Genomic DNA, 6000 nt, shown 5'->3' with positions numbered 1-6000 from the left:
ACATTTATTACAGTGTTTATATTCATTAAATGCAGCTTCTGTCCCTACAGACTTGTAGTTATTAAATGGCTTTCTCTTCTTTCCCATTAACTTCTTTACTTCTGTATTAAGCCACACAGGATGATTCTTAGAGCTTCTACGTTTAGTCCTTAAGGGAATAAATTGAGAACAGTAATGATTTAATATCAGTTTAAATGACAACCATTTCTGTTCTGTGTTTTTAGCTGAAAACCTAATGCCCCAATCAATACTCTGTAGGGCAGCCCTCAAGGCACTAAAATTAGCTTTTCCAAAATTCCTGGTTTTGTTGCCCCAGTATATATTTGTTTTTTGCACCAGACATTAAATGATATAACATTACGGTCACTATTACCCAGGGGTTCAATGACTTGCACATTTGCTATAAGTTATGGCTCATTAGAGATCACTAGATCCACAATAGCATTTTTTCTGGTTGGCTCCTCAACAACCTGTGCCATAAAATTGTCATGTAACAGTTTATAAACTTGTTCCCATTAACTGATCTGGCAGTACCGTTGCTCCAGTCAATATCTGGCTAATTAAAATCCCCCATTATCATTACTTTACCCAAACTAGCAGCCTTTTCTATTTGCATCAGGAACTTTGCCTCCTCCTCGTCACTTACATTACGGGGTCTATAGCGACACCTACAATTAATTTGCTGGACTCTACAATTGGTGAAGAACTCCACCCATACGACTTCTGCCCTCTCATTTTCTAACATAACCTCCTCCTTTATATGAGCTTTAAAATCCTGCCTAACAAACAGACATACCCCTCCTCCTTTTCTATTGCCTCTGTCCCTGGGAAACAAAGTATAGCCACTGATATTTACTGCCCAGTCATGTGACTCATTCAGCCATGTTTCAGCCGCACCAATCACATCATACAAAAAGCGAGTGTGTTTGTGTGAGTGCAGAAAGGGCTTCTCATCCCCCTGCCATACACATGTTCTTTGTGCAAATTGTGCTGAATTGTAGAACGATGTACAGATACACCTGCATCTGCAGCAAGATCTTCTTGCAGGTCTTTGGAGATGATCTTTGGCTTGTCTGTAACATTCTCACAATCCTCCGCATATGTCGCTCCTGGATTTTTCTTGGCCTGTCATACCTGGGTTTTACAGCAACTGTGCCTGTGGCCTTCCATTTCCTCATTACATTCCTTACAGTTGAAACTGACAGTTTAAACCTCTGAGATAGCTTTTTATAGCCTTCCCCTAAACCAGAAGTCCCCGTCCTTTTTTACCCATGAGCCACATTCATATGTAAAAGGATTTAGGGAGCAACATAGACATGAAAGTTTATCAGGGGGTGCCAAATAAAGCATATGATTGGCTATTAAGTTGCTCTATGTGGACTGGCAGCCTACAGGGGTCTCTGATTAGTCATAAACTTGTTTTTTATGCAACCAATACTTGCCACCAAGCCACAAATTCAAAAATAAGCACCTTCTTTGAGACCACTGGGAGCAACATCCAAGTGGTTGGTAAGCAACATGTTACTCACTAGCCACTGGTTGGGGACCACTGCCCTAAATCATAATACTGAACAATCTTTGTTTTGCTTTGAGGATCCCATACTATCACTCTTAAGAGGAGAGTCGGACAGAAGCTCAACTTGCAATTGGCCACCTTAAATACCTTTTCTCATGAACTTCAAGGCTTAACAAGCCAATCCAACCAATCAGCTTCCTGGATGTCCAGATCTACAAAAACAATGGGGAGTTGCAAACACGGATATATACTAAAGCTACAGATAGAAACACCTTGTTACACTACAAAAGTAACCATCGCAAACACCTCTTTAATTCATTGCCCAAGTCACAAATGTTGAGGGTAATGAGACACTGAACCAGAACAGTGTAAAGAGGATTTGAACAAAATGGGAAATAAGTTTCTTGAAAGGGATTACCCTGCCCAATTTATTAAAGACACAATAGACACAGAAATGTCCACTAAACAAGAACAGTTACTGCATGATAAAATACAAAAATCAAAGGAGGGTGACCATAGTGATATATACTGTGTGAGTAAGTACAACCCACTAAGCAGAACAACAAAATAAACCATATACAAGTACTGGGAAATAGTGGCTAAAGACGATGTTTTAAGCACAAAAGTCCCCAGCAAACCTAAGTTCAGTTATTCAAGAAACACGAATCTTAAGGAACATCTAAGCCCATCTGACCCAGTAGGAAAATATATGAAACCCAAAATGTACCACTTTTTAACACCACGCCCTGGAGTACACAAATGCACAGGTTGCGTGGTTTGTAATACTCTAATATTGGGGAAAGAATTTAGACATCCCAGAACTGGCAAGAAATACACGATAAAACATAGATTAACATGTACCTCAACCATGGTCATTTATGTGGCTTAATCTACTGTGGAAAAACCACTAGACAACTAAAAGAAAGAATAAACATGCACAGGGCCAGCAATAGGGCGGCATTGGACACTGAAAGAAAAATGGACCCAAACAAACAGGACATTGTCCAGCAACCAGTGGCCAAGCATTGGAAAGAAGCCAGACATGATCCAGACACCTTTAATTGTATGCCAATCGACCACATACCGAAATCACCCAGGGGTGGTAATTTAGACAATATGTTGCTAAAACGTGAAGCGTTCTGGATACATGAACTGGACTGTGTCATTCCGAAGGGACTAAATGGGCAACTACAATTAAACTGATTCTTAGCTTAAAGGGATACTGTCATGGGAAAAAAAAATGTTTTCAAAATGAATCAGTTAATGGTGCTGCTCCAGCAGAATTCTGCACTGAAATCCATTTCTTAAAAGAGCAAACAGATTCTTTTAAATTCAATTTTGAAATTTGACATGGGGCTAAACATATTGTCAATTTCCCAGCTGCCCCAAGTCATGTGACTTGTGCTCTGATAAACTTCAATCACTCTTTACTGCTGTACTGCAAATTGGAGTGATATCACCCCCTCCCTTTTCCCCCCAGCAACCAAACAAAAGAACAATGGGAAGGTAACCAGATAGCAGCTCCCTAACACAAGATAATGCATGCCTGTCAGAAAAACATCAGTCTCCATCTATGCAGTCTTCTTCTCTGATTCTGATATCAAAGGGGAAGGATTCGAGGCACATTGGGAATTGGAGGCCGATTGCCCTTCTTAATTGTGATAGGAAGATTCTGGCAAAAATACTTTCACAGAGGTTGGGTGCAGTGGCAGGTCCTCTCTTATCTGCATCTCAATTCTGCTCAATAGAAGGTAGAAGTATTTTTGGGGCTATTCTTTCACTAAGGGAAGCACTGGAGAGATGTAAAGCTTGGAAGTGGGGAAGATACTTTCTGTCTTTAGACCAAGCTAAAGCCTTCGATAAAGTCAATCATGAATATCTATGGGCGGTTTTGCACAGATACGGTATTCCGGAACAATTCATAAACTGGATTAAAGTACTGTATAAAGAGGCAAAAAGCTTTCCATTGAATAATGGTTGGAAAGGCAAGGACTTTTCGGTAAAGGCTGGTGTGAGACAGGGGTGCCCTTTGAGCCCGCTCCTGTATGTTTTCTCTTTGGATCCTTTCTTGGTGAGACTGCAGGAGTGTGGGCTTGGGGGTGTTCCGTTTCCATTGGGCCAATCCTTTAAGTCCCTCGTCTACGCGGATGATATAACTCTAGTAATATCAAAACCTGAGGAGGAGGGAAAGGTTTTGGAGTGTATCAGAACCTACTCTGAGGCCTCAGGGTCTCAGATCAATCATGGAAAATCAGAAGCTTTTTGGAGTTTAGACAGGGAACCAAGTTTTAGACTTGAGAAATTCCCAGTAGCCTCAGATCTAGTTAAAATCTTAGGGGTCAAATTTGGGAAGGGAGATCTTGATAAGGTAAATTGGGAAGAAAAACTGAATACTAGTGATGGGCGAATTTGCGCCGTTTCGCCGAAAAATTCGCGAATTTCGCGCGAAATTCGCGAAACGGCGAAAAATTAGCGAAACGGCACCGGCATCTCGTTTTTTACGCCGGCGCCCGTTTTTGACGCCAGCGCCCGTTTTTCCGACGCCGGTGTCCGTTTTTGGCGCCGGCGCCCGTTTTTGACGCCGGCGTCCGTTTTTTCGGAAAATTTTTTTTTGACGCCGGCGAATTTTTGCGCGAAAAAAAAACTTGGGGCCCCAACAAATAAAAATGTCAAAAACTAAAAAAAAAAAACATTGGTGTCAGGGGCCCCAAAAAAAAATGTAAAATATAAAAAAAAATTTGAAAAAAAAAAGTGTCAGGGGCCCCCTTACAAGTTAAAAAAAATTGGTGCCCCCCAAAAAAATGTTTTACAAAAAGATTGGTGGCAGGGGCCTATAGAATATTAAAATAATACATTGGTGGCCCGGGGATTAAAAAAAAAATACACAAACTCATGGCTTCAGGACTTCAACTTCGCCTCCTTCCATGACTTCGGGTCTTTGCGCTGCTTCAGGACTTCAGCTTCGGCTGTTTTCGTGACTTCGGGTCTTTTCGGCGCTTCGTGACTTCGGGTCTTTTCAGCGCTTCGGGACTTCGGCTTTTTTCGTGACTTCGGGTCTTTTTGGCGCATCGGCTTCGGCTTTTCGGCACTTCTGCATTCGGCAACGCAGACAGAGGACGTACGGCTCGGACGCTCGTTAGGGGGGCCCGGATCTTCAAAAAATGCAGCGCTGCCGGGCCCCCCTTCATGCCCGGGCCTGGTACACTTGTCCCCCCAGTCCCCCCCTGATGGCGGCCCTGTGAGTTATAGAGACTATAATGAACCTGTGTATAACTGTGTAACTACATTCATTATTAAATCTTATAGGTACAGGTTGGCTGTGGGTTTTGCCTACAACCAAACTCCCAGTACATTTGCCACAAAGCACATTAACCCCTACCAGGGCCGCCATTAGAAATCACAATTCTGCCAAACATGTGGCTCTCTCCCCAATATGCCCACCTTGAGGTGGGTGATACCGGGCTGATCCAATTGTGGTTCCTAGGGCCCAACAACCAGATCATAATGTATGGAATACAGGCAGTTAGATTGTGGGCTCAACAAACAGATGCAACAGGATTTTTACCAATGCTCAATCAACATCTGCCTGACTCTCAGCCAGATATCAATTGGGTAAGCCCATCAGAGGGCCCCACATACAGGCCAATAAGCTCTCAACAGCTTTTATCGGCCTGTGTATGATCACCTTAAGGGGCCAGTTAAAAAAGGTAAGTAAGATGTCATACTCACCCATGGTCTGGTCAGTCTCTCACCTACTCATTCCTTGTCTGGCCAGTCCTTCACTCACTCAACCCCTGTTTGGAAAGTCCTACACTCACACTCATCCATGGTCTGGTCAGTCCTACACTCACACTCACTCCTGGTCTGGCTAGTCCCACACTCACTAACTCCTGGTCTGGCCAATCCTACACTCACTTTCTGGTTCAATAAGAATTATACTGCTTCCAAATGGTTGTCCTTTTTATTGGCCACCACTGGGAGCTACAACATGTAGCTAATGATTGGTAAGTACAGAGGATCTCCTGTCTTTGTATGAATATTGTGGTCTCACTCTCATTGTACTCCCCACTTATGGCTTAATATGGATTTAAAGGTAAAATTCTATTAAGACAAAACAATAAAGATGTCAGTTGGATGAACATGTGATTTAGCTGAGCTTCATCCATTGGTTTATAACATTATTTTTAAATTAACAATTCCATAAGAAGTACTGCAGATACAGAATAAATACTTTATGCATTGGGGTGTTTTTTGTTGGTTTTATGCCAGGGCCCAACTCCCACCAAGGACTCCATACTTTACAGAGTTCCATAAATTAATCCAGGAGTCCCGAATGAGGGATGGGTCCCAATCCAATGCATAATAGTACATTTGTTGGCATAAAACAGTAGGACTCGAAACACCAACCTTGCATGGTAGTTGTTAAGGAGGTCATTACTTAGGACCAGAAGATAGCTATTGCTGGGCAGGGCCAGATCATGTGT

The sequence above is a fragment of the Xenopus laevis genome, chromosome 1L, assembly GCF_017654675.1.
Source record: "Xenopus laevis strain J_2021 chromosome 1L, Xenopus_laevis_v10.1, whole genome shotgun sequence".
Lineage (NCBI taxonomy): Eukaryota > Metazoa > Chordata > Amphibia > Anura > Pipidae > Xenopus > Xenopus laevis.
The sequence above is the reverse complement of the archived record's forward strand: the minus strand, read 5'-3'. Positions refer to the sequence as shown.